A 26,592-nucleotide genomic window follows, 5' to 3' on the forward strand; every position below is an offset into this window, starting at 1 on the left:
TAAACAATTACGCAGAGCATGATTAAGTGATGAAGTTAGGTGTCTGATGACATATGATAACAAAGTGGTGATGGTGACTATAGTTAGAAGAAGTTTAGTATGATGTGTTGTCTGCGACTCAATCCTGCAGCAGTGTTTGGATGTTCCCCCTCATTTTCACGGACAACATCCTCCTCTTCCTCCTCTTCAGGCATTTGTGGGTCTGGTTCATAGAGGGAAATGTTCCTCCTTACACAAATGTTGTGCAGGATGGCACAGGTCAAAATGATCTTGCAGACCATTTCAGGTAAATATAGGAGGCTGCCTCCGGTGATGTCCAGGCACCTGAATCTGGACTTCAGGATGTCAAAAGACCTCTCAACTATGGTGGTTGTCCTACGAAGTGCCTCATTATAGGCACGCTCTGCTGCTGTGCTTGGGTTGGCAAATGGGGTCATGATCCATGGCAGGATCCCGTAACCCTGATCAGCTGAAAGAGAAAATGAGGGTAAATATTTGGTTGTTGGTTGCACCTTGATTATCACTTTGCATGGCAGTTGTTATCTTGTGTTGTCTGTGACTCATCTGTGTTTGTGGTATTGTGTGGGGTCCTAGACTTCTGTGATGTTCCTCTGCATTGGGTTGTTTAACTATCAAAACTGGTGTTTGGCTAATTGACCTGATATCAGTGGTATATTTTGAAACTTGCTGTTCAGCGTGTATCTCCCATGCATTATGCAATGTGAAAGAAGTGTCCATGTGCCTTCACTGGAGGTGACATAATACTTCCACACGCACAATCGATTCCACTGTGTTGTTGAAACGGTTGCACTATATGGGCTGAACATCCCATCCAATTTGACATATGTAATTGCATGTGAAAAGCAACAGTGAGGCCCTATGATTTGGCTAGGTGACAATGTACAACACATCTCCATAAGTTGGCTGCACTGAAGTGTTCACAATTGACAATGCATAATTATCCCATGTGTGACAAGTTCTATGCAAACCTATTTTTGTGCCCTCACTGAGTTGGCTCATGTGCAAACATGTACCTACACTGCTGAACTTGCTCCAGGTAAGCTGGCTAACTTGGTTGTGGGGGTGAAGGTTTTAGTGTCAGAAGGTCCATGTGCCTGTACATCTGTTATGTATATGGGGAAATGTCTGAATCCGTATGTGTAGCAGTGTGCACTTTGCATTAGTGTCACATCAACATGTTTACATAGCACAGTCCATTTCCTTATTGCTAGCGGGCAATGTCACCCCAGGAGTGATGTGAGATATTGGCGCTGCCTCAATGATTCCATGTCACCTTCATTAGAGTCATCATCATTATCATGCTATGTATCTCATGGTGTTTGACCTGCAACAAAACACATTACACACCCCTTACACAGTACATATTGCTTGGAAGGGTGTGTGATTGAGTGTAATTGATGTGATATTGGAAGATTCATCTTCCAAGTTGTACTGCCAGTTAAGGCCATATCATTGTCACTGTGTGGTTTTAAATTGGTCCTGTGTGGCTCTGGAGAGGCATCTCTTGTTATTTGCATCTGTCATTTGTCCATAGGTGTGTATCCCATTGGATCAGGATAGCAAACATGACTACCAGTGTCACAACCTCAGTGTCTTCCTGGCCACGTCTCAATGTAGTGGTGCATGTGTTGTGTGTCCTACAGGGTTGCTGTGCTGTGTGTATATTACTAGGTTTCTGTACTTACCAACAAGTAGGCCATTGCCATATCATCCATCCTGGAAGTGCTGATTGATGGTGCTGTGGCGGAAGATGACTGAATCATGTACACTCCCAGGATACTTTGCCACGATATTGGTGATCAATCCACGGTGATCCACAATGGCCTACACATTGATGGAGTGTGTGTGCTTCCTGTTGTGGTATAGATGCTCCGTTGCAGCAGGTGGCACAATCCATACATGTGTGCAGTCAATGGCACCAAGCACGTGTGGAAAGCCATTGATTTGATAGAACCCCTGTTTAGTCTCCTGCTGCTTCTGCTGTGTGTTGGGGAAGCTGATGTGGCAGGGTGTGAGGGAGATGATGGCATCAAGTACCTTCGGAAGGAAGGCAGAGAATGAGGGCTGTGAGATCCCAGCAACCAGGGCACCAGTGGTTTGAAAAGAGCCACTTGCCAACATGTGCAGGACAGCTAGCAGCTTGGTCTCTGGTGGAATGATGTGGGGTGTCTGCAAGCTGGGTGCCAACTGTGGCTCAATGTGGCACAGCAGCTGCTGTATGGCTTGCCAGTTTAGTCTGTACCTCTGGATGATGTCATATTCCCTGAGGCCCTGAAGGATTGTCCTAGTCCTGAATATCTTCTCCTGCCTTCTGCGTTGCCTTTGGGGTCCAAGTTGGTGTGGTGGAAGCTGCTGCTGTTGCTCCTGTGCTCTGCGTCTTCATGCATGCTTGATGAATAGCACCTCCATGTCTTCCTTTTTGAACTCTGATGTTGCTTGTGTGAGTTTTCCTTAAGTACTGGTGTATTTGCCCCATTTTAATGCCTGCTCTGACCCAGGTGTTAAATTTTGGCGCAAATCGGGATTTGCGTCATTTTCCAGCTCTGCCTCCCAGCCGTGCGCCATTTTTGCGCGTTGGATAAATATGGCGCGCAGGTGTTTAAGTCATTTTTTAGACGTGAACGTCTACCTTGCATCTCATTGACGCAAGGCTGTTTCACGCATCCACAAAATGACACACACTGGGATATTTTGACGTTAGACGGGTCTAGCGTCAAAGTATAAATATGGTGTTAGCGTTGCGCCGAATTTGCATCAAAATAAATGATGCAAATCTGGCGCAAAGGGAGTATAAATATGGGCCAGAGTGTGTTAAGTTGTGTATATGTGGAAAGTTCCTACCCAGTGTTGGGTGTGACTGTGTGAGTTGTATTTGCATATGTGCAGTAGTAGTGTTGTTGTTGCTGTGTGTGAGACTTCTGTGTGGCCTTCAGTGTTCATATGCCTTAGCTGTGTGGCTGTGTGTATTTGTGTAGTGTAGTGTAGTGTTGCAGTGCAGTGTGTGTGTGTGGATGTTGGTGTTGATGTGTCTTTGTGGGTGTGTGTTGTGTGACACGTGTAGCTGCTGCCTGTGGGGTCCCCCCATGATGTGTTTCCTGGCGCTACGTGCTGTTTTTATTGATTAATTATATAGGTAGGTGTGTGTACTTATGGTTGCTGTTATCCATGGCGGCATTGATTTTGTTGTATTTGGATGAGCAGGAGGAGCAGCATGACATTTTGGAAGGGCTCCATGGTGGCTCCAGACATGTGAGGCTTCCTGTAGGTGAGTGTCTCACTTCATACTGTTTATTTCCACCAGCTTGTACATGGTAGTTGGACCGCCACGGTCACATTGGGGGTGTGCAACCTCGTTATGGGTCTTGTGGAAATGCAGGCTCCGCCGGCCTGTTTGCGCTTCCAGGTGACCGTGGTGGTTTGTACTGCCAGGTAGTGCCGGCGGACCGCCAAACTCATAATACTGCGGTCTGCTCCACTAGACTGTTGGCGCTTTCACTGTTACCACAAAAATGGTGGTCCGCGGTCAACCAAACATCGGAATCAGCCCCTTAATGCCATCTGTTCATGGATGATAGGAAAACTTGAAAGATCACATTATGTTAGTAGCACAGGTGGGAGAGAATGAGTGGTGCCAGAACAACATTACCAGGTAGGAGAATTAGCAAAAGAGAGAAGCTGAAAGAGATGGAGAATGAGCAGTCAGGATTGGATGAATATTAATTTAGGATTTGACCCACTTTATCAATGGTAGATAACAGTGCTAATTGATCAACTGTGCTGGATGCTGGTGAGAGGTTGAGGAGAATATAAATATAGGAAACATTACAGTGGTTGAAGGTAATGAAGTTGCCCAGTGGTGTGAAAACCCGATTGAAAGAGCTTATACATATTTGTAATCATGGGAAGAAGGGTCATGTAGTTCAACACAAAGATGTTATACTGTGTGGTAGTCGGGGTGGAGAATGGTCAGTAGTAGTTTAATTTAGGGAAGATAGGGCCATGGTAATATAAAATATTATGGGTATGTGCTTGACATAAACAAGTGACTAAAGTGTGGTGCTAGACAGGAAAGGATTAGTGGGTTGAGGGCCAGCAATTCAATAGTGTTGGTATTAAAATGGTCCAATGGAAAGCAAGAAAACATTGGGGATTTCAGTAGGAGTATTCATTTTTTGTAGTTGTATGACATAATATTAACTACAGAATTATTGTGGTACAAAAATATCATCAAAATATAGACAACCAAATAATATCGACTACCAAAATATTGTGGTCCAAAATATTGCTATTATATCAGTAAGTACATGTATTTATTTGTAATTAACATAATGTCAATGTCAAATTAAAATGGCATTATTCTTTAAAAAATGTAATACATTAAAAAATATTTTGTAACATAAAAATATGAACTTTAACTTTCAAATACTTCTTACAAATACATAGCACTTTATAATAATAAAATTAATTAATAAAAACATTACATCATAAATTGCAATCTATTTGTTATATAAATAAAATTAGATCTACTTATGTGTGGATCTATTCTCATACCTAGGTGTAAATCTCCACTTTTTAGCTATTCACAAATTTCGAAGTGGAAATTTACACTTAAGTGTAAACTTAAGTAGGTCTACCCCTCAATTGATGGGGTGGAGACCCCTACAATTAAATTTCCGAGTGTAAAGTTACTACTGGTGGGGAAATTTCTGCCATCTTGTTGAAGATCTCCCTATAAAACAGTAGGTACATTTGATAAACAGTATTTAAAAAACATAACATTGAATGGAAAATAAAAATGCAAAATAATTTTACAAATATAACTCTAACTTAGGACGACTTAAATAGAAACAACACACTACCCTCTAAAATTTACTTTGTTATTAATGTGTAATTATTTTAAATATGTTAAAGAATGTTTATATTATTATTTTTTTAACATTATTTTAAAATGAGAATCACCCACCCTCACTAATGTTTTTGTTTCATTTGTAACAACCTTGCTTATAAGTTATGCTTTTTGATTCACTATAATATTTTTAGATGTTTTTAAAATAAGTTAAACATTTCATAAATATAAGTGTATGCTTACATTTCAAAAGTAATAAATGTTGCTGTTAATTATGTTTACAGTTTTTTTTAATTCAAGGATTATCGGCCAGATATATTAATAGTTGATCAAATGCAACACAAGACTACTTGTTGTGTTGCATCAAATGGAGAGAGTAGGAATGAGTCATATTTACTACGATACAGTGGATTCCTGCATTCTCACTGCACTAGTGCACTGTTTGCAGCCTCAATCCAATGCAGACACTCTTGCGCCATGGTGCAAGCATGTCTGTGTTACAGGCAGGATTGTTCTTGTGCAGGAAAGGGCACCTTCAGAATGCAGCATATGTAGAAGGAGGAAATAACCAGGAGAAATAAATATGTTTCTCCTCATTAAGCCTTTGTTGGTATGGCGTAGCATTTTGATGTATTCCTCGGGTTACAAAGCTTAGTAAGCCTAGGAATGCACCAGAATTCATGGGTGGATATCTGGGAACACAACATGCACTCCACCCATGGAATGCCTTCTCAATGAAGAGTAATGCAAGGAAGTGATTTGTGCTGCCTTGCATTACTCGTAAAGTGGCTTTGTGGGGCTTAGTAAATATCAAATAAGCATTTGTTTTGCCCTGTATTTCCTTGCATGATGCAATGGCAATGTAAGGGATTAGTAAATCAGAGCATTTAAGTGCATTGCCATGTGTTGTAAACATTATAGCCTGCCTTATTTGATTTTTTGTAGGAGCATGTTGCATTACCAACGGTTGACCACCTGTTGGACTTACCTTACTACAAGGCTGGAGTACATTTCCTGATTTGTCACTTTTATTCCGTAGCAGAACCATAAGTGTATTTTAATAATAGCAATTGTCTTTCTCTTAAATGGGTGTATGTTTTGTATTAGCATGTACCTCCCTGCTTTCCCTCCTAAGTAAACTCTTAAATACTACATTTATGTGTGAAGAATTCTCTGTCACTGGGGCAGAATTCTCTATACCGAGACAATAGAAGAGACAGAAAGTGACTTTTTCAGCTGTAAGTTTGTGAGTTGCATTTTGTAACATGTGAAATACTAGTAGTGGAGTACTACTTTAAATAGTGCAGATACCTCTGTGAATCAAGCCCAATATACAAATGTATAGTTCTACATAACTTTATTAAACCATTATAAATGTTTTGGAAAATATGTAAACAAACATTTTATTTTTAAAACAGTAAAAAACAAGACTAAAGTAGAAATGATTTTAAGAAGCAACCCACAATGAAAAGCTAATTCCCAAAAATGAAGAATATTTAAAAATATGTACTATCAAATGAAATCTGATCAAAATGTGTTTAAAAACCCCCAAATGAAGTAACAGGTAGTAATCTAAATCCAGTCGAAATTCATTAAATAAATACATAAAAAAATACAATTCCATTCTCCTAACTTCAGTCTTACAGAACTAGGTGAAACACATATATTGCTGAGTGAGGGTGCAGATTCAATTTTTCAAATTGTGTGAAGCAAACATTGGAGAAAGTGCATATATTTGGCTGGGCCAATTTACTACTCTAACTTCAGTCAAATTAATATTGGGGACCTGTTTACTATGGGGGGAGAAGGTCTGATTTACTGTTGCAGCTCTGGTCTATCAAACATTGGTGAAAGTGCATACTTTGAAGGGATGAGGTTTTCTATTGGGAAAGTGTATACATTGGGAGGGAGGCAATTCTAGTCTATCAAATATTGGGGAACATGCATACACTGAAGCATGTGATACTTTATATTCTAATTCAAGTCCGACAAATATTGGGAAAAGAGAGTATCAGGAGGTGGAGTCAGATTTACTGTTCTAACTTCAGTCTAGCAAATATTAAAGTGCACACATTGGAGGGATCAGATTTACTATTCTAACTCTAGTCTGACAAATAATAGGAAAAGGGCTTACAAAGAGGGTGTAGTGGGCTCAGAATGACCATTCTAACTCTTGTCAAACAGACGATGGGTAGAGTGCATACATCTGAGGGCAGAGTTACTATTCTACTTATGGTCTAACAAACATTGAGGAAAGGGCAAACCTTTAGAGGGTCAACTTTACTATTCTAACTCCAGTCCATCAAATACTGGTAAGTGTATATTTGTGAAATTAAATTTACTATTCTAAATCCAGTCCAACAATACTTGAGACTGAGCATACATTTGGTGGTTAAGAGTAAGATTTATTATTCTAACACCAGTCTTACAAACCTTGAGAAAGTGCGTACAGTGGGAGGCAGGACAGATTTACTAAACCCAAATAGTATACGTACCAATTAAAAATAATTTCAAAAATGTAAATGAATATTTCAATATATTTGAAAATGTACAAACATGTCCAATTTATTAAATTAATCATTTTATCATGTATAAAAGAAACATTGCCTTCAATCCCACCATAAAATAAACCAAAAAATAAAGCAATAAAATGTGTTATAAGAATGTTTTCACAACCAAAAAGTATCCAATTTTACGTTATTTACTTTACCCTTTAATACAAAACACAACACTATATCGACAGATGATATTTTTGAGGTAACATTTACATGTAATACATCTTTATGGGAATTTTAGGAGAGAAAGAAACATGGGAGAGTATTTCAGGGAGCAAGAGAAACATAGGAAGGTGAGCTAGCTGATAGGAACTTGGTGAGTGTGATTCTACAGGATAAGCTTTTTGATGAGAAATGGGGACCAAAGTTTGAGGATGAAAGGAATTAGTTAAAAATTGGTGTGCACCAGATAAAATGCTAATTGTGCTGCTGGTTTGCTGCGGAAGACAGCATAATATCAAATTCACATTTTGGAAGTAAAATGATTTATTGAAATCTAGAATTGAGGTGATGGCAACCAGAACTTCTTATAATCTTTCGGATATTCCCAAAGTTAGTGAGTGATTTAAGGACCCAGTATGGCCCAGTAGAAGTCCCATAATTTAGTCTGTCATAGAGCCAAAGGCAGTCCGGCCCATTACTAATTGACTGACCCAACATTTAGAGTCTGATTCCGACCTTGGCGGTTGGGATACTCCGTCACAAACCTGATGGATATCCCGCCCGCCGTATTACAAGTTCCATATCCTGTAAAGTATTTGTACCAACACACACAGTAATACAGTACAAACACAACAAAATGACTCAGTTTTGATTTAGAACAATAGCCAGTATTTATCTAAACAAAACAAGACAAAAAGGACAAAAATCCAACATACACAAGTGAAGTTATGAATTTTTAAAGATTAAACCCCAAAATAGTGCTTAGAAACACAAAAGGCTTTGATGAGGTGATAACATGGCATCATGACGGAGTCGTTCCCAACAATCTGACACCAATGACGCCGGGTACGGAGTCACAAAGACCTCCAGGTACAGTACCTTAGTAAACTGTGAGAATAAGTTGGGGATCGCGACATCGCTGGATCCAAGGCAGCGTCTGTTCCGCTGCTGCGGGGCGAAGGAGAGGAGGTGTCACGAAGAGGCATCGTGTCCTTGCTGTGGAGTGGTGGAGGTGAGGCGGCGTAGGTGTCAAGTGTTGAATCCGTGCACTTTGGACAGAGTCGGTCACGATGTGGTGTGGTGACTTACACAGAGTCGTGGACTTCGGCGTGGCTGCAACTATGTCGTGCCTGCGAGGGTCACTGCACTCCAGAGATGACCACGGAGTCTGTTGCATGCAGCGTCAAAGGATTCGGCAGCGGTGTCGGTCCAGAGTCATCCGAAGTCGGTTTTCTTGAATTTTCACCCGCTTCTCCTTTCAAGGGCCCAGGAACTGGATAGGGCACCACTTTTCAGGGCAGGAGTCTCTGCAAAGAGTCCAGGTGCTAGTAGGGGAAGTCTTTGATGGCCCTGAGATTTCAGAACAGGGGGTAAGCTCAGTCCAAGCCCTTGGAGATTCTTCTCAAGCAGGAATATACCACAAAGTCCAGTCTTTGTCCCCTTTCATAGGCAGAAGGAGCAACTGCAGGATAGCCCAACAAAGCACAGCCATGGGCAGGGGCAGCACTTCTCAGCTCTTCAGCTCTTCTCCTTGGCAGAGGTTCCTCTTGATTACAGAAGTGATCTGAATACCAGGGTTTTTGGGTGCTCTTCTTATACCCCTTTCTGCCTCTGAAGTAGGCCTACTTCAAAGGAAAGTCTCTCTTGTTTGTGAGATCCTGCCTTGCCCAGGCCAGGCCCCAGACACACACCAGGGGGTTGGAGACTGCATTGATTGAGGGCAGGCATGGCCCTTTCAGGTGTGAGTGACCACTCCTCCCCTCCCTCTTAGCACAGATGGCTCATCAGGATATGCAGGCTACACCCCAGCTCCCTTTGCGTTACTCTCTAGAGAGAGATGCTAACAGCCCAACTGTCAACCTGACCCAGAAAGGGAATCCACAAACAGGCAGAGTCATAGAATGGTTTAAGCAAGAAAATGCCTACTTTCTAAAAGTGGCATTTTCCAACACACAATCTAAAAAACAACTTCACTAAAAGATGTATTTGTAAATTGTGAGTTGAGAGACCCCAAACTCCACATGTCATCCTCTTCCCAAAGTGAATTGGCACTTTAATAAGATTTAAAAGCAGCCACCATGTTAACCCATGTGAGACACAGGCCTTGCAACAGTGAAAACTGAATTTGGCAGTATTTCACTGTTACGACATGTAAAACACATAAGTACATGTCCCACCTTTTACATACACTCCACCTTGCCCATGGGGCTACCTAGGGCCTACCTTAGGGGTGCATTACATGTATAAAAGGGAAGGTTTAGGCCTGGCAAGTTGGTACACTCGCCAAGTCCAATTGGCAGTTACAAACTGCACACACAGACACTGCAGTGGAAGGTCTGGGCATATTTACAAGGCTACTTATGTGGGGGGCACATTCCAGTGCACCTCTAGTGCACTGTACTAGGGTCTTACTAGTAAATCAAATATGCCAATCATGGGAAGTCAATTACACATACATTTTACATAGGAGCACTTGCACTTAGAACTGGATAGTAGTGGTAAAGTGCACAGACCAACAAAACCAGCAAAAACAGAGTCCAGCACACATCAACGACTGGGGAAACAGAGGCAAAAAGAGGCAATGCCAAGGATAACACATCCAACAGTCCATCAGAATCAAATGCGGTCAAAAGATCTAAAAACTTAAGCTTGTCCAGTGGCCCTCATCACGTTTCATCCTCATTTCATTCAGAACTGTTACCAGTGCAGTTTACGTCCATCATGATCACTGCTCCTCATATAACTGGTAACATATTTTTATCATCTTTGTAGCATTGTCTAGGGCATCAGACATGAATGTGTTCCAGCTTTTTACTGTTAGGTAGATAGGCCAAGCAACCATTGTTTTTTACTTGTTATTTAATGCTGTCACTGAAAGCCACTAGCCTGAACCCCATATTCTAAATCAGGTTGTTTGCTGCTATACTGTAGCACCAATGGGTATCAAAAGGTACCCAAAGCTACGTCATAAAGGAATGCCAGACTCTGACAGGCCTGTTAGAGAGCCTGTCAGTGCAACGCTGGTTCTCTGCTTTAATGGATGGCAGAGGGCACAGCCTCGGGAGAGAAGAAGGTGGTATGGCAGAGAGGGTGGTAGGTTAAGTGGCTTGAGGCCAGGTATTTTCTTTTACATTTTGGACAGGGAAGAGAAGCCATGCTTTTTATGGCTCTCCATTACTCCTCTGATCTTGCATAGCAGTTGAAAGCAGGTGCAGATGATCTTATTATTAATGGGGAAATGTGGATAACGGGGATCTTTTTCACCTGTGGGTTTTGAGTGGCATTACAGCAAACTCAAGCTTTTCTCTTGTTATCTATTTGATGTCCGTCAGAACATCTCGTTCAAAATCTATACCTATTTATAATTGTATGTTATGCATTTTTATCACAGAGAGCCCTTAGTGTGATGAGTGGATTCTGAGTCCAGTAATTCATCCCTAAAATATAGTGACAGTGGATATCAGAACTTGTTATCCACTGTTGCTATGTCATAAAGATCTTCCAGGCCAGGCAGACACAGCTCTCTGAGACCCAGTGGCATAACACAAAATAATGCCCCCCCCCGCCTCCCCACACAGAATGTGAAGAAGGGCCACTGAGTCTCCCATATTTCATTTGTGTTTTTTTTTTCTTGGGCTGATTCGGGACGTTTACAGGGTCTGGGACCCCCTGATTAGATGCCTCCCCCCGTTCCCCAGGGGCTGCAGGAGTCTGTGCTATGCCCTTCTGTGAGCTTGTCAGACGAGCACTGCTTTTCTGCTTTGACTAAAAAATAACGAGTTGTTAAATGTTACTTATCTTCCTTTTTAATGAATTACAATTTAATATTTTAGTACAAAACACTACCCAACTACTCCACCAATATACCGTACAACCTGTAATAAAACTGTACTCAATATTTGTAACTTAGACATATAATCATATATTTAAATATTTAAGAAATAAGCATGTAACATTAAAGCTTTTCAATTGACATAATTTGTAGATTAATCAAATTAATGTGCATTTTATTTAATGGACTCACCCACCCAATCCCCTTCCAAATCCAATACCCCCAAAAAATAATAATACATATTTGGCAAATTATAAAACATGTAAACAACTAAACATTAAGCAAGTAAACATCAAACATTATAAATTTAACATCTTAAACAATTAACTAAAATGAATATACAATTCTAAAATAACAGTACCTACTCAATCCCCTGTACATCCCACAACTTGTAAAACCAGCAATGACACGTTAAAAAATCATAGTTTTATCATTTAGAATGAAATAAACATATAAACATTCAATTAGAAAACTGAATAATGAATACATTATAGTTTTATAAATGTATTTTTTGAAGGCAGAAAACACAGCTACAAGGGGGGGGGATTCGGTAGAGAATGTGGGAGTAGTGGTTGAGAACGGCAGGTAAGGTTTTTTCACATCTGGATCAGTGAGGAGCAGCCATGTTATGTATTGCTCCCCCATACATTTTCCGCCCCTGCGCTGCAGTTTAAATCAAAGGCAGATGATTTGGGGGGATATACATAACAGAAAATTATAGTTGAGTAAAAAATGAATTATCAAGATGTTTTTCACCTGAGGTTGCAGAATGGAATCATAGATAACTCATGCTTCACTCTACTTGTCTATCTGATGTCACTCAGAACCCCTTGGTGACAAATACCTCCACAATTCTCTGTTACCCATCTATAATTTTCTATATATCTTAGGCTGCGCCTCTCAGATTTATGGTTTCCATTTGCAGCTATGACATATTTTACTACCCACCGCAGTCAGTAGTTAAAGCGCTGCTGGAGTATTATCGTCCATTCAAGTGGGCCTTGCATGGCTTTAGAAAGAGGCATTCAATTCGAAAAACAAGACGTGCCCTTCACTTTTTTGTGATAAAGCTTCTACATTTTTTGGAAACGTGTAGGATGATTTGACCTACAAGCCAATTTGGCGTTTGACGCGTACTGTATTACAATCGACGTCCTGAAGCTTTTGACAAAGGCTTGAAAAACCACATATATATGTTCGTCAAATCAATAGAAAGGATTTGCTCCAGTGATTCATTGATCTGGCAGTTCTCTTCAGAGACAGGAATCTTCTATGAGGTTCACCTTGCTGGAGAGAAGGACGATGAAAAGAAACCACAGCTCAGATAGAATTCCTCTTGCAGCATGCTTACTTCACAAATCCCATTTTTTTCATCACTGAGAGCACCGCGTCTTTGCTCATTAATTCAGTAGCAGACATTTGGCTAGAATAATTGTTGACCTTTCATGCAACGGGTCATAACGAAATAGTGAAGGCGGCCATTCAACATTTCAAAGCGGCAGTCCGCAGTAGTTTGCAAAATTACAGCAGAAACGTTCAGCCTGCTGGGTCCTAAAGTGGCTCCCCTTGTTTGCTTTTCAGCTGCAACATTGAAAATAGGACAATCCACAAAGACATAAAGTACCCAATCTTTGTCCTTCCTCTTGGTAGAAAAATAAAGACTACTGCACCCAGCTGGTGGTGTACAGCAATAACACCCCCCCCCCCCCCCCGCGCCTAGCCTGCCACCAATGCCACATTTACATCTGGTCCTATTTCCTTTGGTATGTTACAGGATCTTTTGCCGTTTTTAATGTTCTACATTTTATATATTGTGTTCTGCAGTCATCAACAGTGCAAGCTAATGATGTCCTTGGGTTATATGTCGGAACAATGAGTGCTTGAACCACCCATGCCTGAACAACAAGGTCGGAACAACGACCTCGTTGTTACCACTAATGCCTTTACCACGAATGCCTTAACAACGATTTTTCGTTGTAAAGGCACTCCTGGTAAAGGCATTAGTGAACGGCATGCATGGTTCCAGCATGCGTACCCCCGGGCCCCCCACCCCTAAAAATTACTGCAACCCCCCACCCCCACAACCACCCCAACCCCCACCCCAAAATTTACCGCAACCCCAACCCCCTCCCCTAAAACCTAAAGCACCCCAACCCCCCACCCTAGCCCTAAAATCTAAACCCTGACCCCCCTCCCCCACCCCTAAACCTTAATCCCCCTGAGCCCCCAACCCCAAAAACAAAAAATACCCCAAATTCCTACACCAGCCCCTAAAACCTAAAGCACCCCAACCCCCCACCCCACCCCTAAAACCTAAACCCTGACCACCCTGCCCCTAAACCTTAATCACCCAGAGCCCCCACCCCACACCCAAAAAAACAGCCCCAGTCCCAGCCCAACTTACCTCCTCCTTGATCGCGTGGACTCCCTTCTTCTGTGCCTTAACCACACATGTACGTGGTTCAGCGCATGCCTGTTTAAGGCCCTGAACAAGGAAGTTGTGGAAAACGAAAGCGTTGTTTTGCTTTTGTTTTCCACGACTTCGTTGTTCAGGACTCGTTGTTCGGCATGCTTCCCATGTCCTTGTCTTATCCGATCCTCCCTATTTGTCACACGAATTCACAATATCTCCCCTGCTCGATTCCCAGGATTGGTCTCTCACTGATGTTTCTTATTCACCAATGTGTGAGTGATATACGGCGATTTTGCTATTTGTTCTGAGTCCTACTTCTGTGAACAGATTATTATGTTATATTTTCTTATTATGCTTGGGGTTGTTGTGTATATGCCAGTACAAATTGTTAATAAAGAAAGTCAAGTTAAGTAAGTGCCATGAAAACATTGTTAATTTATCTGAACCTGTTAAGGTTGCCCGCGGGCGCACATGCGCTCCGTTGGGACTCTTACTAATGCAAGGCCGCCGAGAGCTAGTGTGCCAACGATGTGTTGCTACAATGCCAGCGTCAGCTGATGTCGACCTCAACAGCTGTGTTACTGGTGCGGGTACTCTGAGGTTCTGAGGAGGTTTGGGGGGACAGGTTGCCACCTTGATGTGGCACCACAAGATTTACTCCAGGAACTCACTGCACCATGATGGATGGGATTCATGTTGATGAGATTTATGTTTTCTAATCCATCATGGATGCCAGTCCCTTCATGATACCCTTTCTTGCCCAATTTAAAATATCCATTTCTTCTTCCTGCATCTTATCTCTTTCTAACTATGACTTGTTATTTAAGCCGTGCATTATTTCTCCTGGGTGCGTCTCAGTGCTTCAGAGTATTTTTATCCAGGTAGTCCCATGCCCAATTTTCTTTTTCCAATATTTTTCCCTATTTTGTCCCATTGTTTTTTCCAGCTTGGGGCTTGCAAATCTGCCTATGAGTTTTGAGCATTCACTTGTTGCGAGTATTGGGTAGTAAGTACCACATTTGCATGTGCATGTGCTCATATGCATTTTATTCATATTATGCCGACTCATGACTGTCTACGTACGTGATGATACATATGTATGGTTCTGCTAGTGGGGTTCTGATCTGTTCAGTTAACTGAACAGGCTAAGCATAATTTTTATGTGAAGGTTCATGTTAGGTTCACAATGAAACTATCTGTGCTGCACCCAGTGAGTGGCAAAAGTGTTTGCTTTTCACTTCAGAAGAGTAAACGAATCAACATACACAAATTGTAGAACAACAGAATGTAAACAGAATTATCTATCTATCTTTCATATGTTGCAGGATCATACAACATTGGTACCTCTCACCGTACACAGACCTTACAGGTCCAGACAACAGACAGGTTACAACAATCTTTCAGGTTTCAGGACTGCAATAGTGATGATGGCTTAAATTATTTATCAATTAGATGATAAAATACGTGCTAATAAAATATTAGCTATGGAAGCACGTGCCCGCTAACACTAACAAAACTGCAACAGCAATAAGTCTCCTGAACCCATTTTAAATTATTACCCAAATATCACATTTAAATGTTTTTTAAAAATAAAATCACGTTGATCCCAAATATTTATGTGTTGAGGTCTGATAATAAACACACTTAGCTAATAAATATTAGCAAACAGAAGTTTTTCATTAAAAAAACAAAAAAAAAAAACACAGGTGATACAGCCATACTTATATAGTAAATATTTTGCCTTATATTGCTATTTCTTACCATGACATTACAAGAATCAAATCATTTTCTAAAAATGTACATCGTTATTATAACAGGAATAAACTGGGTGAGAAAGTGGATTATTTGGGGTTGAGCAGTCCACAACCTCAAGGAACAATAACACTAATTTGTCAGGATGAACCCCAAAAGCCATTATGTTGACCTGAGCTCAAGCCCCTGGTAGGTTTTGCACAGAGCAGACAGGCTTAAGTTAGGGTACTGTGTAAAGTATTTATGTAGGGCGAAAAAATATCAAACAATAAAAATCCCAAAATAAATCAGAAAAGTAGAGTAATATTTAATAAACCGAATGACACTAAAATGACAAAACTTTAGTGCAAGGAACTGGAAATATGTTATATTAACTTGTAAGTGAAATTAGTGCCATAAAGCTCTAAGTGCCTATGGTAGTCTATGGTCACGGTGGACTAGGACCTACGCACACCCTGAGGTCGACCACAATAGATCTCAAGATCTGTATATGCCAAGTGAGGCAGCCAGGTCAAGGATTCTACCTTTTAGTCTGCAAAACAGAGGTGAAAGTCTTCCATTCAGGCAACGCAGCGGGCCGTTTCCAGGGAAGTGGATGCAAAGTCAGATTGTCATTTGGATGAGGTACTACTGAAATCACTGGATTAGGGGGGACAATTTCCAGGTAGGACAAATTTTAATTTACTGCCTACCGACATTTAGCCATTGCCTGGATAATTTGTGCTCCACCAGCCGGTCAACATTTTTTTCTTTGTGACTTTTGGGACTTAGGGTCTCATTACGAGTGTGCTGGTCTGTAGACTACCACACACACACTGGCAGTCTTGTCGTAGTTGGACTCTTGCTCTGGGCAAGACTGCTGGTTTAACCCCTTTGCCACCAAGGACGTAATGGTTACGTCCATGCCTGCGCCTGTGTGGCGCCATGGACATAACCATTCCGCCCATATACCAGCCCTCGGGGGCCGCCCCCCATCCTCCAGGTCAGGGCTGGAAGGGGAATCGCTTCTCCTTCCACCCGACGCCCCCAGTGACGTCTGATGATGTCAGCACATGAAAGCGGGCTGACCTCATCAGAGGTCACCTCCCATTGCTTTTGGAAGAGAAATGCTCTGCATTTTTCTTTCGCTCAGGAGGAGGGGGCCAGCAGAGACATGAAAGGAAAGGCGTTTCCTTTCCTTTCATGTCTCTGCAAGCATTTCTGCTGCCCGATCGCGATGTGATTGGGCAGCAGAAATGCCCACTAGACACCAGAGAATTTTTTTGTGTGAAATGAACATAAGAGGAGCGGCCCCTTGGGCAAGGGCCACTCCCCAGGGGGACAAATAATTTTATTTTTAGGCCATTTCTGCCCCCCTGGGGGCAGATCGGCTTAAAATAATTAGGCCAATCGACCCCCGGGGGGGGGGGGGGTCAGAAAACCTCCTAGACACAAGGGATTTTTTTTCTTTATTTCTTTTATGTATAGGGAGCAACCCCTTCAGCAAGGGTCGCTCCCTGGGGGACCAAATTGTTTCTAGGCCATTTCTGCCCCCGGGGGGGGGGGGGGGCAGAAACCACTAGACACCAGTGATTTTTTTTTTTAAATGAACATAAGGGGAGTGGCCCCTTGGGCAAGGGCTGCTCCCCAAGGGGGGCAAATAAGTTTTAGGCCATTTCTGCCCCCCCGGGGTCAGATCGGCCTAATATAATTAGGCTGATCTGCCCCCGGGGGGGGGGGGGGCAGAACACCCCTTAGACACCAGGGATTTTTTCATGTTTAGGGAGCGACCCCTTCAGCAAGGGTTGCGCCCTGGGGGGTCCAATTGTTTCTAGGCCATTTCTGCCCCCCGGGGGCGGAAACCACTAGACACAAGGAAATTTGTTGTTATCTTATACTTACGTATAAGGGGAGCAGCCCCTTGGGCAAGGGCCGCTCCCCAGGGGGGCAAATAATTTTTAGGCCATTTCTGCCCCTAAAATAATTAGGCCAATCTGCCCCAAGGGTCGCTCCCTGGGGGGCCAAATTGTTTCTAGGCCATTTATGCCCCCGCGGGCAGAAACCACTAGACACCAGGGAATTTGTTTTTATCTTATACTTACGTATAAGGGGAGCGGCCCCTTGGGTAAGGGCCGCTCCACAGGGGGGGACAAATAATTTTTAGGCCATTTCTGATCCCCGGGACAGATCGGCCTAATATAATTAGGCCGATCTGCCCCCGGTGGGGGCAGAAACCACTGAACACCAGGGAGTTTTTTTTTTATTATCCTTACGCATAAGGGGAATGGCCCCTTGGGCAAGGGCTGCTCCCCGGGTGGGCAAAATATTTTTAGGCCTTTTCTGCCCCCCCTTGGAGGCAGATCAGCCTAATATAATTAGGCCGATCTGCCACCGGGGGGGCAGAAACCTCTAGACACCAGGGATATATATATTTTTTTATTTACTTTATGTTTTTATGTATGGGGAGTAAACCCCTAGGCAAGGGTCGCTCCCCTGGTGGGCAAATTGTATTTAGGCCATTTCTGCCCCCCTTGGGGGCAGATCAGCCTATTTTTGTTAGGCCAATCTGCCCCCAAGGAGTGCAGAAATCACTAGACACCAGGGATTGGTGCGTGTGTATGTGTGTGTTTTGTTTGGTGGGGCTGCCCCTTGGGGAGGGTACCTCCCCATGGGGGCACATTACTGTTGGCCATATCTGCCCTCTTTGGGGGGCAAATCGGCCTATTTTTGGAAGGCCCATCTGCCCCAAAGGGGGCAGAAAGCCTACCAGAGACCAGGGAAGATTTTTTTTCAAAATAAGAGGTTGGGGGTATGGCCATACCCCCACCCAAAATAAATGGGGTCAAAGTTGTTCTGCCGACCAGTGGGCAGATGGGGCAACTACCCCCGATGCACACCTGGAGGCTACCAACCAGTATGGGCCTGGTTATGCCCCCACCCCAACTAAAGGGGATAACAGTCTTTCAGCCCTCCCCCGCACATTAAAACATTTTATCCCATGGCAAGCAAGAAGACATTTGATTATTTTGGGTTTTGGTTTTACATTTGGGCCATGAGAGCTTGGTAACTCTCAAAATCGTCCCTCTTGGAATGGTGAGGGCTGCACTTCTTTGACTTTGGGACGCTGCCATGTAGAAAAATTCACAAGACCTAGACACATCTGAAAACTAAACATCTGGTTGATTCCAGGGTGGTGTGCTTCACATGCACCCCACACCTTTTTCTTACCCACAATGCCCTGAAAACCTCCAACTTTGCTGAAAATCACACATTTTTCCCACATTTTTGTGATGGAACCTTCCGGAATCTGCAGGAATCCACAAAATTCCTACCACCCAAAATTGTCCCATCTATACCGATAAAAATTCTACTGCACTTGTCAGCCTAAAAATGTTTTCTTTCAAATTGCCCTTTTGGACCCACTTTGGTTCCCCCTCAATTTCAACATGTTTTTGGCTCTTCCCTGTCACAGGCACTTGGCCCACCTACTTAAGTGAGGTATCATTTTTACTGGGGGACTGAGGGGAACGTTGGGTTGTAGGAAATGTGTCCCGGTGCAGTGATCCCACACAGAAATGTTGGAAAAAAGTGATTTTGTAGCTACATTTGAGGTTTGCTGAGGATTCTGGGTAAGAAATCATTGGGGGATCCACGCAAGTCACACCTCCCTGTACTCCCTTAGGTGTCTAGTTTTCAGAAATGTCTGGGTTTGGTAGGTTTCCCTAGATTGCTGCTGAGCCCAGGCCCAAAAACGCAGGTTGCCCCCCCCCCAAAACAGGAAGTTTTGTATTTGATAATTTTGATGTGTCCAGATAGTGTTTTGGGGCATTTCCTGTCGCGGGCACTAGGCATACCCACACAAGAGAGGTATAATTTTTATCGGGAGACTTGGAGGCACGCTGGGTGGAAGGAAATCTGTGGCTCCTCTCAGATTCCAGAACTTTCTGTCACCGAAATGTGAGGAAAAAGTGTTTTTTCTTTGCCAAATTTAGAGGTTTGCAAAGGATTCTGGGTAACAGAACCTGGTGAGAGCCCCACAAGTCACCCCATCTTGGATTCCCCTAGGTGTCTAGTTTTCCAAAATGCATAAGTTTGGTAGGTTTCCTTAGGTGCTGGCTGAGCTAGAGCCAAAATCCACAGGTAGGCACTTTGCAAAAAACACCTCTGTTTTCTTTGAGAAAATGTGATGTGGCCACTTTGTGTTTTGGGTCATTTCCTGTTGCGGGCACTAGGCCTACCCACAAAAGTGAGGTATCATTTTTATTGGGAGACTTGGGGGAACACTGGGTGTAAGGGAATTTGTGGCTCCTCTCAAATTCCAGAACTTTCTGTCACCGAAATGTGAGGAAAAAGTGTTTTTTTAGCTAGATTTTGAGGTTTGCAAAGGATTCTGGGTAACAGAACCTGGTGAGAGCCCCACAAGTCAGCCCATCTTGGATTCCCCTAGGTCTCTAGTTTTCAAAAATGCACAGGTTTGGTAGGTTCCCTAGGTGCCGGCTGAGCTAGAGGCCAAAATCCACAGGTAGGCACTTTGCAAAAAACACCTCTGTGGAAAAATGTGATTTGGCCACGTTGTGTTTTGGGGTATTTCCTGTCGCGGGCACTAGGCCTACCCACACAAGTGAGGTACCATTTTTATCAGGAGACTTAGGGAAACATAGAATAGCAAAACAAGTGTTATTGCCCCTTGTCTTTCTCTACATTTTTTCCTTCCAAATACAAGACAGTGTGTAAAAAAGACGTCTATTTGAGAAATGCCCTGTAATTCACATACTAGTATGGGCACCCCAGAATTCAGAGATGTGCAAATAACCACTGCTCCTCAACACCTTATTATGTGCCTATTTTGTAAATACAAAGGTTTTCTTGATACCTATTTTTCACTCTTTATATTTAAGCAAATGAATTGCTGTATACCCTGTATAGAATGAAAACCCACTGCCAGGTGCAGCTCATTTATTGGCTCTGGGTACCTAGGGTTCTTGATGAACCTACAAGCCCTATATATCCCCGCAACCAGAGGAGTCCAGCAGACATAACGGTATATTGCTTTAAAAAATCTGACATTGCAGGTAAAAGTTACAGAGTAAAACATAGAGAAAAATGGCTGTTTTTTTTTACCTCAATTTCAATATTGTTTTATTTCAGTTGTTATTTTCTATTTTTTTTAGGAAACCCTTGTAGGACCTACATAAATTACCCATTTCTGAATTCAGAATTTTTTCTACTTTTCAGAAATGTTTAGGTTTCTGGAATCCAGCATTGGTTTCACACCCATTTCTGTCACTGACTGGAAGGAGGCTGACAGCACAAAAAATCGTAAAAATGGGGTATGTCCCAGTAAAATGCCACAATTGTGTTGAAAAATTGGGTTTTCTGATTCAAGTCTGCCTGTTCCTGAAAGCTAGGAAGCCGGTGATTTTAGCAATCCCTTTGTTGATGCCATTTTCAGGGAAAAAACAACAAGCCTTCTTCTGCAGCCCTTTTTCCCATTTGTTTGAAAAAAACTAAATTTTCACTGTATTTTGGCAAATTTCTTGGTCTCCTTCAGGGAGACCCACAAAGTCTGGGTAACTCTAGAATCCCTAGAATGTTGGAAAAAAAGGACACAAATTTGGTGTGGGTAGCTTATGTGGACAAAAAGTTATGAGGGCCTAAGCGCGAACTGCGCCAAATAGCCAAAAAAAGGCTTGGCACCTGAGGGGGAAAAGGCCTGGCAGCGAAGGGGTTAAGGATGACAGTACTTATATTAGAGGATGACAATGACAATCCAACAACAAGTCACAACTGTAGTCCCAACCCTTCAGGCTCACTAGCAGTACCTCACCAAAAACCCAAACAGTTAAAGGTGATTTATGGCAACCTTTACGCATGGACTCAAGAGTATGACATCTCATGGAGTGTCGTAGTTAAACGGAGATTACCCCTTTCTCACATATCCATCATGTCTCAACCAAACACAGATAATAACGAAGATGCAGTAAGGTTTCAATAGTTTTAATGCAGCACAATCTGCAATCTGTGGCAAATTGTATGGGCTGCAATGATTAGGATAATGAACAGTGCAAGAGACAGAAAGGTAAAGACAAGAGTCATGATTATGAAGATCCCCACCATCTTGCAGTAACATAGAAAGAAATAGAGTATATAATATGTCCTATTAACCTGGTTACCGAATCGCAAAACGGGTTTGCGAGTCGCAATTAGGAAGGGGAGTCCCCTTCCTAATTGCGAGTCGCAGTGCAATGCCAGATTGCTTTGTGACCGCGAACGTGGTCGCAAAGCCATCCATTTGAAATGGAACTGCAAACATTTTTTCAGAGCAGGCAGTGGTCCTATGGAAAAAATGAAACGAATAGGTTTAATTTTTTAGTATTGTAATGCATCTCGTTTTCCTTTAAGGAAAACGGGCTGCATTACAAAAAAAAATGCTTTATTTAAAAGCAGTCACAGACATGGTGGTCTGCTGTCTCCAGGAGGCCATTATCCCTGTGAGTGTTGCGAGTCTCAAGGGGGTCACAAATTGAGACCCACCTCATTAATATTAATGAGGTGCCCCTTTGCGACCCCCTTGCGAGTTCCAGATGGTGTCAGGGACACCATCCTACATTCAAATTTGCGACTCGCAAATTGCGAGTCGCTCTGACTCGCAATTTGCAAGTCGCAATTTGGAATATACCTACATCTGGCCCTTGGTCAAGCAAAGGCCTTGAACAGGGTCTGGTGCAGGTGCAGTTGGGACTGGTCACCTGGGAAGCCACGAAAAAGTGGGTATTCAGCTTTTTGTGTCCTGTAGCCCCACTGGCACTTGGAGTCCTCTTTTTTATCCTCTGTACAAGAGTGAACAGATCCAGTGCTTCAGAGCTCCTCTCAGTTCACAGCAAGCAGGGCCTATTCCTCTTCTGACCTTCCACTGTCCCTGAAAGTTTTCTTGAGGTGCGTCATTTAAGGGCTGCACTATTCAGAGGCTGGAGGGGGAGTTCCTGGTTCATCCATAACCAATAGGGTAAACGTTCACAGAGATAACATTGGGAAAAGAAAAACATTTACAGCAATTTCCTTTTGCCTTTCTGGAAAGAATCCCACAGTGCCCCTTACTCCTCAAATTGAAGATGGGGGAACCTTTTCTATCTTGTGCCTAGCGGTTTGTCCCCCAGACATATAGCCAGAGAAATAAGCTTCTTCTTCCCTTATGTCCTCTTTCACTGCTTTTGGGGGAACTTTTCTTTGGAACCAGCCTGGTTAGTGTTGCTTTCCTCCAGGCTTCACTTTACATCCACTTGTGAAAGGCCAACTTAACTCGGTCCCTTTCATGCTAATAAAGTTCCAGGCCTGATCCCAAATGCCCTACCTGCAAGGAGAATTAAAATAGCATCCCGCCCCCAGGCTACTAAGAGCTAAAGGGCCAAGCCTTTGTTCTGCTTTGGGAGAAGTTTTCAAAACTCATTGTCATGGAGGTACTGGCAGGCTAGCTGTCCCAGGCTAATGCTAAGCAGCATAACTGGGGCTCAGGCAGAATTTTCTTTCTAAAAGTAACTTTTTTCACATATTTAGTAACAATCAAACATCACCAATAGATTTGATCTTTAATCAATATGTATAATAGACTAGAATGACTACTATAGCCTTCCTATCAAAAGTTAAAGATTAAACTTTATAATCAGTACTTTGATATTTTGGGGATCCAGCTACAGCCGTGCCAGTCACCGGAGGAGCATTTTCACCTACATTAACTTAGTGAAACACTACCGACTTCAAATTTGGACTTAAGTGTAGGTAACTATGAAAACAAAATCAATGAAAGATAACATTTCAATTGTCTAAAACCATTGTCCTTGTTTTATAATTTATTGTGCTGCCTGCTTAAGCCTATCAATAGTGTTATCAATGGGCCTTTGACTGAACCATCTTTAGTTTGTAAAAGTTTCATCCCCACTCTCACCTGGAGGTAACCATGGTCAAATACTTGGCTTCTAAGTTGTGCTGCAGTGATGGGCTGCAGGACAGGAGGGAAATGTACTCTTCACAACTACATAAAATTTGTATTTGCGGATCCCTTCACTACCTCAAATGGGGGCAGTTCAGAATTGGATCTCTGAATATTTGTTTCCTCAGAAGACGGAACTGCACAGGCCTAGTGAGGAGTTTGGAAAGGAAACACCACAAGGGAATCAGCTAGATTTCTGTAGCTCTAAGGACAATGGGATGGATTTTAAATGAAAGCAGACCCACAAAACATGAGCTGGATGAATATACCAGTTTGAACGTTGTGATACCTTTAATTAGATTTGCTTGGGAGTTGTTGTCACTCAACAACTGATTTGGCTTTCCTTTTGTTAAAAATAACTTTATTCAATTTCTAAATATACATAGTATCTAACAACAACCACACCTAAAGGTAGCAACAAAAGAAATCTGGCACTTTGAAGATTATAAAAAAGTGCTGAGTATATTACACATGATGTAACAATACGATCAGAAAACATACAAGAGGTATGAGGTGTGTTTCTCCCATGCTCTAAGCATGTGCCACAACTGAACAAGCCCTGCCATGTTGTTAGACCTGTCAGCTCTGGGCGTGGTTTCCTCTGTCTTTTTGGCTTCTGACCTCCTGTTTTTGATCCTGTGTTGAATTTCATTTTGGCTGGCTTTAGGACTCTCAGCACTTTAGTACTGCTGACCAGTGCTAAAGTTCAAATGCTCACTGCCTGAATTGTATTGGTGATTGGTTTATCCATGACTGGCATATTTGATTTACTAGTGAGTCCCTAGTACAGTGCACAGTGTGTGCCCAGGGCCTGTACATCCAATGCTACTAGAGGGCCTGCAGCACTTATTGTGCCACCCACATGTTGAGTAGCCCTGTAAACAAGTCTCAGACCTGCCACTGCAGTGCCTGTATGTGCAGTTTTACACTGCCATGTCGACCCACTTGCCAGTCCCAAACCTTCCATTTTACTACATGTAAATCACTCGTAAGGTAGGCCCAGGGAAGCCCCATGGGCAGGGTGCAGTGTATTTAAAAGGTAGGGTATGTATTGGTGTGTTGTCTTGATAATGAAATACTACTAAATTCAGCTTTCTCTGTTGCAAGGCCTATCTCTCCCATAGGTTAACATGGAGATTGCCTTGTAATATCTTTTAAGTGAAATTTCCTAATGGGAGCAGATAGAGCTATGGAGTTTGTGGTCTCTGAACTCACAATTTAAAAATACATATTTTGGTGAAGTGGGTTTTTAAATTGTAAGTTTGAAAATGCCACTTTTAGAAAGTGGGCATTTTCTTGCTTAGCCCTTCTGAGCCTATACCTGGCTTTGGAATACACGTCTGGGTCAGGATGACAGCTGGGCTGTTTGTGAATTTACTCTAGACAGTCACACAAAGGGAGCTGAAGTGAGCCCTGCATTTCCTGATGGGTCTTCCTGGGCTAGAGTGGTGGGAGAAGCTGGCACTTGCACCTAAATAAAGCTGTGCCTGTCCTTACACAAAGCAGTCTCCAACCCCGTAGAGTGTGTCTGGGGCCAGGTCACGAAAGACAGGGTCTTGTGCACTACTGAGACTTTCCTTTGAAGTTTGCCTACTTCAAAGGCAGAAATGGGTATAAGAATCGGACCTCTGAGACCAACCTTTAGAACACTAGTTCAGGAAGAAGAGCTAGATGCTGTAGAAGGGACTGCAATGCTGCCTGTTGCTTTACTGTGATGGCCTGTTGCTTGCTGCTTCTTTCCTGGTAGTGAAAGGACTGGACTTTGCTGTCTACATCCTGCTTCCAAAGGTTCTCCAAGGGCTTGGACTAAGCTTGCCTTCTGCTAGAAGTCTCAGGGAGATCAACAACTTCATCTGCCAGCACCTGGGCTCCCTTGTTGAGGGTCCTGACTCAGCAAGTCATGCCAAATCCAGTTCCTGGGCCCTTGGCATTGAGTTCTGGTGTAACAAGGAAGAAACCAAGTAGATCGACTACAGAGCGACTTTGGAACCAGCGCCCCTGTCCGACTCCACGCCGCTGCCTGCACCAGAGCTGTGGTCCTCGCAGAGTGCTACGACTGATGGCGCAGGCCCGACGCCGGGGCAGCACCTATGAAGTTCCACCACAGAATGCTCAGGGCATCAGAAGCAGCCCTGTTTGTGCGCCAGACAAAAACATGGGCAGTGCACCCTATTTGAATGAATATGCTGCCCTCACGGCAGCCACAATTTCACACTACTGTGGTGGCACTGCATTGGCTACTCCAAATCCACTCCATGTTTCTTTGTTTGTGCAGGCAGCAAGCTGCTTGAAATTTGAAGTGGTTAGTGATCTCCTTGCATATGGGTGAGTCTTGAGTGCTGTGACCACGATGTCCAGGACACCCAACTCCGCGGCAGCACCTGTTGCCCCATGGTGTGATCGTGACACAGCAAAGTCGACGCTTTGCATCTTGACCTGCTTGATTGATCAACCCCACCAGATTGTAAGGAACCGAAGCCTCATGACCGACGCCACATCACCTCCCCTGCAACCATAAAGAACCAATGACTCACCTTTCAAGCCTCGCAGTAAGGAACCGATGTCTCACCTCCCTGGGAGCAGTAAGGACTCCATGCAAAATCTTTGTTTTGTCGTTTTCCAAGGTACTGTACCTAGGGTCCTTGCGACTACGTGACCGGCCCGCACTCCCTAGCGAGTGGCGTCAGACTGTTGGGAACGACTCCGTTAAGACGTATGTATGTGTACAAATGCTTTGCACATTGCCTCTGAAATAACCCTGACTGCACATGCTAAGTCACCAAGGGGGTGAACAGGGGTTATCTTAGCTGTGTGGCTCCCTTATCTTGACTAGATTGAGGGTCCCTACTTGGACAGGGTGTGAACCACTACCAACTAGAGACCCTGGGTTCGACTCACAAAGGTAAACTTAGACCAAATGTCTAAGTTTACACAAAGGGCCCGATTCACAAAGTTAAACCTAGGCCAAAAGTCTAAGTTTAGATCCAAAGTTTAAACTTAGACCAAAAGTCTAACTTTACTATAAGTCTAACTTTACTATGAACA

The sequence above is a fragment of the Pleurodeles waltl genome, chromosome 5 (genome assembly GCF_031143425.1).
Source record: "Pleurodeles waltl isolate 20211129_DDA chromosome 5, aPleWal1.hap1.20221129, whole genome shotgun sequence".
In the NCBI taxonomy this organism is placed as follows: Eukaryota; Metazoa; Chordata; class Amphibia; order Caudata; family Salamandridae; genus Pleurodeles; species Pleurodeles waltl.